Here is a 10811-nt window from a genome sequence, read left to right as displayed (position 1 = left end):
ACTACACGCACGCAGTGCCTTTTTAAACTGTCTTCACGAAATGAGGCAAATTTATCCCTTTTAACATTCTACAAAAATCTGTCTTGTTCTTCCGTAAAGGGGAACTCGAATTTTCACCACTTCCCTCTATAGAAATCCACTGGCAAGGAACTGTGACCCGCAAACTGCCGACACTCAGGACCCGAGGAGAACACGCTGGGGGGCGAATCTCAGCAAGAAACTCGCCCACACGTGTCCTCAGTGTCTGAGCACTTTTCTGTTTTTCCAAAGGCCTGTGGGTCAAAGGAAAGATGCTTCCAGGAAAGAGAAAAACGCTTTGCCAATGACCGTCTTTAACCAGGGACACCACGGTCCGCCAGCTCTCCTCCGCCTGGCTGCACCCTGTTCCCGGGCTCCAGAAACCGCCGTGCGCCTTTTCTCAGAAAACAAGGAGCCGGTGGAGGGAATTCTGTTACAAGAATAACCTTCCACTGCAAACGAGTTGGAGGGCTGAAGGGGAGAGAGGCTGGATTGCTGCCTGCGGCCTTCTGACCCTCATTTTATCCAAAAATGCAAATCAAACCTGGACAGTATAAACCCTCAGATCCCACTGTGATGCTTCGGAACAAAGGGCCCGGAAAGACCTGAGAAACGCGTTACTTGTAAGATTGAGGTGAAACACATGCTTCCCCGCCGCTTTATTTGCTGCAGAGGTAGCTGTTCTCCCGCCATCCCGGCCCCTTCCTCCCCGAGGGTGCAAACCGAGGTTTTACGCCTGCCTGGCGTTCAGGGGCGTGCCCGGGCACGGTGACCTGTGAGCCCGTCTGCTTGAACGGACGGGATGCCCAGGAGCAAAGAGGGGAAGCTGAGGCTGCGCTCGCACGGCGCGGACGGGCGACTCAGGGCGGCTGCTCGGGGGGGGGGGGGGNGGGGGCTGGGGGCCCCCGAGGAGACCCCGCCGCAGAAGCCGGCGCGACCGCAGCACCCCAGGCATTCCTCATGCTTTCACCTTGCCAAGACAGCCTGAACTCCGTTCCTGCAGCAGGGATGGTGGGCCCACACCGTTTGCGGCAATCTGGGTTGTCTAAAATAATTAGCGCCTGACCCCCTCTTTCTGCCAGTGACTGCTTTAACGGGGTGTATGTGACCTCTGGTGGCTAGGCACAGCAGCCAGGCCGCCCAAAGACTTCAGGTTCTTGTCAGGATAAAAAGGGAAACGGGAGAAGACAACCGCACGTCTTCATTTAGCCTTCCAATTCGATTTTCAAGGAATATGGTTTCTGATAATAGTCTGGTATCTTGAGAGAAACAGATAAAAATTATTTTTGTAAATAATGATTATTTACCAAAGAGAAACTTTTTCTTTAAGGCTTGCTGTGAGTATTAGTTATCTATTGCTGAGTAATACTCCAAAATTTAATGGGTTAAGAACATAAATGTTTATCGTCTTGCAGACTGTGTGGGTCAGGAACTCCAGAGCAGCCTGGCTGGGTTCTGGCCCCAGGTGCCTTGGGAAGCTTCGGTGTCTATCGGGCAGGCAGCCTCGGAGCGGCGACTCTGTCTGCAAGATCTGCATTCAAGACGCTGGGAGGAGGCCTCGGTCCCTCCTCATCTCTGTCTCCCCGACTGACTGAAGTGGGAGGGAACTGCTGAAGGGTGTGTAATCGGGAGGCAAGGATCTCACTGGGCCTTCTGGAAGGTTAGCCAAGAGACTGTGTTATCCTTAATTGTACCTCAGTGCAGACCACAGTACCTGGCATGAGTAAATACTTGAAGCATTTTTTAAAAACAGTGAATGAGTGAATGGATAGAGAGAGAGATGCTTGTATACATGAATAAACAAAGTACTTTCAGTGGCCACTTAGGAGACTTTAAATGGAAGAAACCATGAAATTTGCTTTCAACCCTCTCAATTCCAATAGAAGAAACGGAAAATTTGTAAAATGCATAAATTACCAAAGAGTAATTGTAACCTAATTCAATATACAGGCATTTTAAAGACTGAACCAAGAATTCAAGCAAAATTTCCATAAAATATAATTTCCAGTCTGAGACAATTTTACGGCATGTTGTATGAAATCTTACAGGAAGTGATAACCTCTATGTTATACAAAATACTCCAGAAAACAGAAAAGCTTATTTGAAGATACAAGCATAATATTGCTACCAAAAGCCAATGAAGAAAACTTAAGGAAGAAAAATTATAGGACAATTTCACTAATGAACACAGAGGCAAAAACACAAATAAAAAACTGGAACAGACTTCCAGTTTCTGATTCCATATATAAGGAATTTGGAAGTCAGCACTCCATCCTAATAACAAGTAAAAAGCAAAACAGACTGAAAAATCAACAACTCTTCTGGATCTGTAAGAGGGGTAAGGACACAGCCCAAACTGCTGCCCCCAAGGCTGAAAAGACAGACAGGTAAATAAAGGGAGTGAGCGCACTCTTGACTTCTATTCAACATGTGCTGCAAGTCCTAGCTAGGGCAACTGGCCAAGAGAAAGAAAGAAAAGGCTCACCAAATGGAAACGAAGTAAAACTGTCACTATTTGCAGATGCCATGATAGTATATATATAGAAAACCCTAAAGACTCCACCAAAAACTGAAAACTAATAAACAAGTTGCAGGATACAAAACCAATATACGAAAATCAGTTGTTTCTATACGCTCATAACAAACTATCTGAGAAAAATTAAGAAAACAATCCCATTTTAAAGAAAATGTGGTATATACACACAATGGAATATTACTCAGACAAAAAAAGAATGAACTCTTGCCATCTGAAAAGACATGGATAGAACTAAAGTATTATGCCAAGTGAAATAAGTCATTCAGAGAAAGACAAATACCATATGATTTCACTCATATGTGGAATTTAAGAAACAAAACAAATGAACAAAGGGGTTAAAAGGAGAGAGAAACAAACCATAAAACAGACTCTTAACTATAGAGAACACACTGATGGTCATCAGAGGGGAGGTGGGTGGGTGATGGGCTAGATGGGGGATGGGGACGAAGGAGCGCACTTGTGATGAGCACTGGGTGCTGTATGTAAGTGATGAATGACTAAATTGTATACCTGAATCTAACATGACACTGTATGTTAACTAACTGGAATTTAAGTAAGAACTTTTAAATTTTTTTTAAATTAAAAATCAAAAAAGAAAGAAAACAAACGCATTTATAGTTGCATCGAAAAGAAAAAAAAATACCTAGAAAGAAATTTAACCAAGGAAGTGAAGATCTATACACCAAAAACTGTAAGACGTTAATGAAAGAAATGGAAGAAGACATTAAGAAAATGGAAAGATATATCCATGTTCATGGATCGGAAGAATTAGTATTGTTAAAAATGTACCCATACTACCCAAAACAATTTACAGATTCAGTGTAATTCCTATCAAAATTTCAATGGCATATTTTATAGTAATAGGGAAAACAATCCTAAAATTTATATGAAACCACAAAGGAAGCTGAAGAGCCACAAGGATCCTGAGAAAGACCAACGCTGGAGGCCTCACACTTCCTGACTTTAACTATATCATAAGGCTAGAGTTATCCAAACAGCATGGTATTGGCATAACAACAGGCACAGAGATCAATGGGACAAAACAGAGCTCGGAAATGAACCCACGCATATGTGGCCAATTAATTTATGACAGAGGAGCCCAGAATATACAATGGGGAAAGGACAGTCCCTTCAGTAAATGCTGCTGGCAAAACCGGACAGCACATGCACAGGAATGAAACTGGACTCCTATCTCATATTGCACACAAAAATTAACTCAAATTGGACTAAACACTTGAACGGAAGACTTGAAACCATAAAACTCCTAGAAGAAAATGTGGAGGGTAAGCTCCTTGATAATGGTCTCAGAAATCATTTTTTGGATTTGACAACAAAAGCAGAAACAATAAAAACAAAAATAGATAAGCAGGACTACATCAAACCAAAAAGCTTCACCTCTGCACAGCAAAGAAAATAATTAACAAAATGAAAAGGCGGCTTACTGAAATGGGAAAAAAATATTTGCAAATCATATATCTGGTTAGTTAGCTGATAAGGGGTTAATATCCAAAATATATAAAGAACTCATACAACTCAATAGTAAAATTGAACAAATAATCCCATTTAAAAATGGGCTGAGGAACTAAACAGACATTTTTCCAAGGAAGATATACAAATGGCCAAAGGTTCATGAAAAAGTGTTCAACATCACTCATCATCAGAGAAACAGAAATAAAAACCACAATGAGATCTCACCTCACACCTGTTCCAATGGCTATCAGCCAAATGACAACATCACAGGTGAGGATGCGGAGAAAGGGGAACCCTTGTGCAGCCACTAGGGAACACAGTAAAGTGGTTCCTCAGAAACTAAAAACAACTACTATGTGATCCAGCAATTCTACTTCTGGGTGTGTGCTGACGTGGGAAGGATGTTTTAGGGTTGGAACCCAATGGCCAAGAAAGAATTCTTGGGACGTCTTTGGTGCAAGAAGGTGGTTTTATTAAAGCTCGGGGACAGGACCCGTGGGCAGAAAGAGCTGCACGGTCACGAGGGGCGGCCCATTCTATGCTTTCAAGCTGGGAGGGGCAGGGACAGCACAAGCCTCCCAGGACCCTGAGGGGGCAGCTGTTGTTAGGAAAGTTCGTTTATTACAGCTTAGTATTAGTAATAGAACTCAGTCTATTATTGCTTAGTAATAGAACTCAATAAAAGAACTCAGTCCTGAGACCCCTCAGATGTGTATGGGTGGGTCATATGCTTGGGGGATGATTGCCAGCATGTATCTTGGGGGTAGAGATAAAGGAATTTCCAAAGGGATTTCTATATGTTAAAGGAGACTCACAGGCTCCGGGCGTCGGGCTGAGGTTGCCTTTTGCCCTCAGCAAAGCGTCAGCATCCAGGCAGCTGAGCTCCCAGAGGAAGGTAACTCTGCCTTTAAGGACTTGTGAATGGGTTGTAAGTAGTAAGGAAATTTTTCTTTTGCTTTTGTTTCCCACATCATGTCTATCTGTGATGTTGTGATTTATAATAGGAAATACGTATTTCATTTTCATTCTGTTGCTTGCACAGAGCTTCTAAAACCCATCGAATTTCCTAAATCATTACAGCAACGAAGGTGTCTTTAGTTATGTTAATAGTGACTGCACCTAAGTTGTGGGCTAGCTGTCAGGAGAACCAGCCCTGAGATTAAAGGCTGGAACTTTCAGTCCTACCTCTCTGACCTTCAAGCTGGGGAGAAGGGCTGGGAGTTCAATCCATTGCCAACCGCTGTACGTAGTCATGCCTAGACATGGAGACTTCCCTGCACAAAAACTCCGAAGATGATGATTCGGAGCACTTCTGGGTTTGTGACCACGTCGAGATGTGGTGTGAGTGGTGCACTTGGAGAACATGGAAACTCCACGCCCTTTTCCTGAGCATCTCTTCCGTCTGGCTGTCTCTGAGTTATATCCTTTTAATCTAGTAAGTAAAATGTTTCTCTGAATAATGTGAGCTGTTCCAGCAAATTAATCAAACCCAAGGAGAGAGGGTCATGGAAACCTCTATTTCTAGCCTGTCAGTGAGAGTGCAGGTAACGACTCGGACATGCGCTGGTGTCTGAAGCAGGCACAGCGAATGGGAGGGGAAAACAGTTCTCTGCTGGATCGAGCCTTTAAATCTGTGGGATCTGATTCTGTCTCCTGGTAGACAGTGTCAGAATTCAGCCGAATGACAGGACACTCAGCTGAGACACAGAGCATTGCTTATTGGTGTGGGAAAATTCCCTGCACACACACAGTGGAATTTGGTGACTAGAACCACCTTTTAATATTCAAAGGAAATCAGAACAGGTATCAAGGAGCTGTCTATACTCCCGTGTCCACTGTAGCATTAATCACAGTAGCAATACACGGAAACAACTGAAGTGGCCATCCACAGACGAATGGATGAAGATGTGGTCTATGTATTCAATGCAGGATTTCCCAGCCCTGAGAGGGAAGGAAATGCTGCCAGTAATGACACCATTCATGGACCCTCGGGGCGTTACGTATGTGAAGTAAGTCACACAGAGGAAGACCAATGCTGAGTGGTAGCACTTCTATGGGGAATGGAGGGGGGTCAAACTCATAAAAACAGAGCAGAAGGCAGGAAAGTGGGGGAAACAGAGAGGCTGACAAAAGGGTACAAATGTTCACCTCATACACCTCGAAGATGAGTAGGTTCCGAGGATCTCCTGTAAAACCCGGGGACTGGAGCTGGTAACACTGGATTGTGTAACTGCGATCTGCTGAGAGTAGAGCTTCCATGTTCTCACACACACCACAAAGAAAATGATGGATGGGGCGCCTGGGTGGCTCAGTGAGTGAAGTGTCCGACTCTTGATTTTGGCTCAGGTCACGGTCTCAGGGTTGTGAGAGTGAGCTCCCTGCTCATGGGGGGTCTGCTGGAGATTCTCTCCCTCTCCCTATTCCTATTCCCCTCCCCCTGCATGTGCACTCTCACTCTTTCTAAAATAAATACATACATAAAAAGAAGGTGATGGATGTATTAATTAACTAGATGGGGAAATCCTTTCCCAGCGTGTGTATGTGTATCAAATCACCCACACTGTACACGAGAAATATCTTACAGTTTTATGTGAATTATAACTTTTGTGATCTACGCCTGACCCATACTACTTGCCCAAAAACCACTACCTGCAGAGCTTCCTGAGACACATAGCAATTGAAGAGGAATAGGCCTCAGCACCGATAGTTCTAAGGAAACAGAAGAACATAAGAACTGCCACTCTCAGACCAGATCACCCACCCCTATCCCACAGGGCTAAAACTCCCGGGGCTGATTCCGAAGTAGAGACGGCCCAAAGTCACCTTTACCGGACCTAATCCTCTATGAGCCTCAGACACACTCAGTCAACTCCGGAGAACTGATGGTGCTGACCCCTGCCGGCCCAGGGACTTCGACCTGGACTCTCACCTGGAGGCGACCTTTGCCCCAGTTCCACCTGAATTCCCACTGCAAAAGCCCTTGGCAAGTATGCGTGCTCTTAGGTTAAAGCTTCCCAGCTTTGTTGTTGAGGAGACACTGCTTTCGATGCTTCCCAGGCATCGGCACAGTTAGTTTCCACCTTGATTAAGGACCTTGCCAGCAAGTGCAACGCAAGGAGAGAAGGGAAGTTGACTAAGGGCATTTATGAGTTTGAAGAGTGGCTGGAGACGCCTACTACAGTGAATGAGTAGGAAAGTAGTGTATGCTTTTGACAGGTAATGGAGAGTAGCACTGAGAGTCCTGGGTGATTGGTTAGCTATGTGGGGGCGGGGGGGGGGAGCAGGGCAAGGCACCCATGGAACAGCAAGGTGGAGAAAAGCCATAGGCCACGTGCCTCTGACTCTTGTAAGGGACCAAAGATGTGTTTTGAGAAGTATCAGCTTGTAGAGTGCATTTAGAGCAGTTTAGGACGCAAGACGGCTTAGGAAGAACGTGTGGGATATGAAGAAAGATCACCTAACACACCAACATTTACCAAAGTATGTGCATTAGATTCAGAGACAAAGGACTCACTGGTGACTCTGATAACCAATCCGCTAGAGCTCTAGGATTCAAGGCCTCATTCCGAGAGTAGAGAAGGGAGGGTGAGATGAGGAATGGAGACACAGGGTAGAAATAGGCATTGCGAGAAATATGGCTGGGATCTGGAGGAGAGGAAGAGAGTGGTGACCATAAGAGAACATGCAGCCAGGGGAGAAACCTGAGCCACTGTAGGTAATAATAAGAAGTCATGAGAGAGGGAGAGGTGGAAGTAAGAATAATTGAGAGAGCAGGGTCCCTGTGACCTCAGGACACAATGGCTCCAGCACCACTGGATGACTATAAACCACAGAAACGTATTTCTCACTGTCCCAGAGGCTGGGAGTCCAGTCAACACACAGGCAGATCTGGTGTCCGGTGAGAATGTGCTTCCTGAGTCGTGTGTGTCCTAACAGGGTGGAAGGGGCAAGAGAGCTCTCTGAGGTCTCCTTTATTTATTTTTTAAAGATTTATTCATTTTTATTTGAGAGAGAGAGCACACGAGAGAGAGAGAGAGAGAGAGAGAGGCTGGGGGGGGTGCAGGGGGAGAGGGAGACAAGCAGACTCCCCACCGAGCAGGAAGCCTGATCTCACAACCCTGAGATCATGACCTGAGCCAAAACCAAGAGTCAGATGCTCAAGCGAACCACCCAGGTGTCCCTGAATTCTCCTTTATAAGGGCACTAATCCTACCATGAAGATCCCACCCTCATGACCTCATCACCTCCCAAAGGCCCACCTCCAAATACTATCACACTAAGGACTAGGTTTCAATCTATGAATTTAGGGAGGTCGCATTCAGTCTACAGCAATATGAAAAGAACAACATGCAGGAACTGAAGATTCACGGGGAGAACAAAACGTTAAGGAACTGGGAGTTTCAGTTCAGTAGAAAGAGAGAAGTTCCGGAAGTACCTGGATGAAATAACCAGCAGAGATAGATCAGAATTAGACTGCAGGCCAGTGTGGTACATAGAATAATGGCCCCCAACGACACCCAGGTCCTAATTCCCAATCCTGAGACTGTTACCTTACGTGGTAAATGGGACTTAGAAGTCTGACGAATTTGAAAATCTTGACATGGAGAGATTATCCTGGATTATTCACGTGAGCCAAGTGTAATCACAAGGGTCCTTACAAGGGAAAAAAGGAGCAAAGTTGGTCAGTCATATAAAGACAAATACCATATGATCTCACTCATATGCAGAATTTAAGAAACAAAACACATGAAAACAGTGGAAGAGAAAGAAAAATAAGATGAAACCAGAGAGGGAGACAAACCATAAGCGACTCTTAACTCTAGGAAACGAACAGGGTTGCTGGAGGGGAGGTTGGGGTGGGGGTGGGGGGTAACAGGATGATGGGCATTAAGGAGGGCACGTGATGTGATGAGCACCGGGTGTTATATGCAACTGATGAATCACTAAATTCTGCCCTTGAAACTAATACAATGTTAACTAAATTAAATTTAAATTTATATATTTTTTTAATCACTGTATACCACACAGACTTAGTATTTTAGTATAACAGGGGTTCATGCTGATAGGGAGAGCATGGTCATGGATGTAAGTGGCTGAAGCAGAGTGGGAAGTAAAGGTCTTTGGGAAATCAGAGATTGGGGAGCCAAAAGCTAAGGTCCTGGGTGACCTGTCTTCACAGGAGCTGACGTCACCAAACCAAGTGGAAGAAGCGAGGCACCAGTCTCCATTCGTCTAGGAAGAATCTTCTCGATGAGAAACGTGACATAATTGTACAGACCATAGTTTCCAAGGGACAGAGTTTTGTATTTTTTAAATGCAGATAGAAATTTAATGCTTTGGGGGGCACCTGGGTGGCTCAGTCGTTAAGTGTCTGCCTTCGGCTCAGGGTGTGATCCCAGGGTCCTGGGATTGAGCCCCACATCGGGCTCCCTGCTCCGCTGGGAGCCTGCTTCTTCCTCTCGCACTCCCCTTGCTTGTGTTCCCTCTCTCGCTGGCTGTGTTTCTGTCAGATAAATAAATAAAAATCTTTTTAAAAAAAGAAAGAAATTTAATGGTTTGGAAATTGGAATGAGGTCTTGGGAAGGTGCCAACCCGTCTCCTGATTTGAGATTGAAGAGCGTGCTGATTCTACCTGAAACAGCCATCTCACTAGGAAGAGCCAGTTGAAGTTAAAGCGGGAGTGTGCGTCTAGGTGGGTTGTTAAACATGGAAACATGAGTTACAAACGGTGGAGCTGAAGTATTCAGGTGAGAAGGACTGCATGTTTAAGTCATTAAAATGGAAGGACAGAGGGTATGTGCATCATGGAAAGTACCAGAGTGGGTAGAGAATTGGCGGGCTCATGTCTGCAGTGGTGAACTGGGACAGCAAGAGAGAGAGAGACAGAGGGTTTAGCTGACCAAATGGCTTCCAAGTAAATTAACCACTCCCCATAGTCCGAAAGATCCCACTGGAAGTGGAAACATGGGTGAGGAGTGATTGCGAAATTAAGAGACTGGAACGAGCAAGGCTGTCAGAATTCAGCTTCATCCCAGAGACGGACCCCCTGCTGAACCGCAATCTCTTTGGAAACAATGAGCCTGCCTACTGTGCAGGTCCCTGGGAGCACACAAGCCCCAGGCTCTCACTCTGGGGTCCTAAGAAATGGTCTTGGCACAAGTCTTGACGTCCTGAGGCTTACTCCTTGGTGGAGGTCCCCATCACAGCTCTTCCGACTCCTGCAGTCATGACTGATTGAATCGAGTTTTCTCTTTCACCACCATTCCTAATCCATTTTTCACATGGTTACAGAATGACCTGACTGTGGTAATGTCTTCTTTAAAATGCTTCTTTGTCTCCTCACTGCTGACTGGGTCCCCTGGGAAGGCATACACAGGGTTATTGTCATCGGAAAGTTGTGTGTGTTTGCACTCCTTTATGATGTTTAGGGACTCTGACAGTTTGAGTTAGATGCTTGCTTTCAAGGTTACGGGCATTGATCTAAACCTAGCCAAGTAGATACTCTTTTCCACTTAAGTTAACCAGATTCAGTGTTTGCTTTTTGCAACCAAGAACACTGACTGATAGAGTCCAAAACCATTGATGGGCCATATAGTCCTACATTTCCCTACAACATCCTGTGATCCAGCCATATGTAACTACCCAAATTGTCCAGCACTGTGTGTCTTGTCTTCATGCCATGTCCATTTATTATAACTAGAATCACACTATGACCCTCACTTCCAGCTGCAAACTCCCACTTATTCTTTAATACACATCACTAGTATCTTCTTTTGGGAAGATTTTC

The sequence above is a fragment of the Ailuropoda melanoleuca genome, chromosome 5 (genome assembly GCF_002007445.2).
Source record: "Ailuropoda melanoleuca isolate Jingjing chromosome 5, ASM200744v2, whole genome shotgun sequence".
Taxonomy (NCBI): Eukaryota; Metazoa; Chordata; class Mammalia; order Carnivora; family Ursidae; genus Ailuropoda; species Ailuropoda melanoleuca.
Note: the sequence above shows the minus strand (reverse complement) of the source record.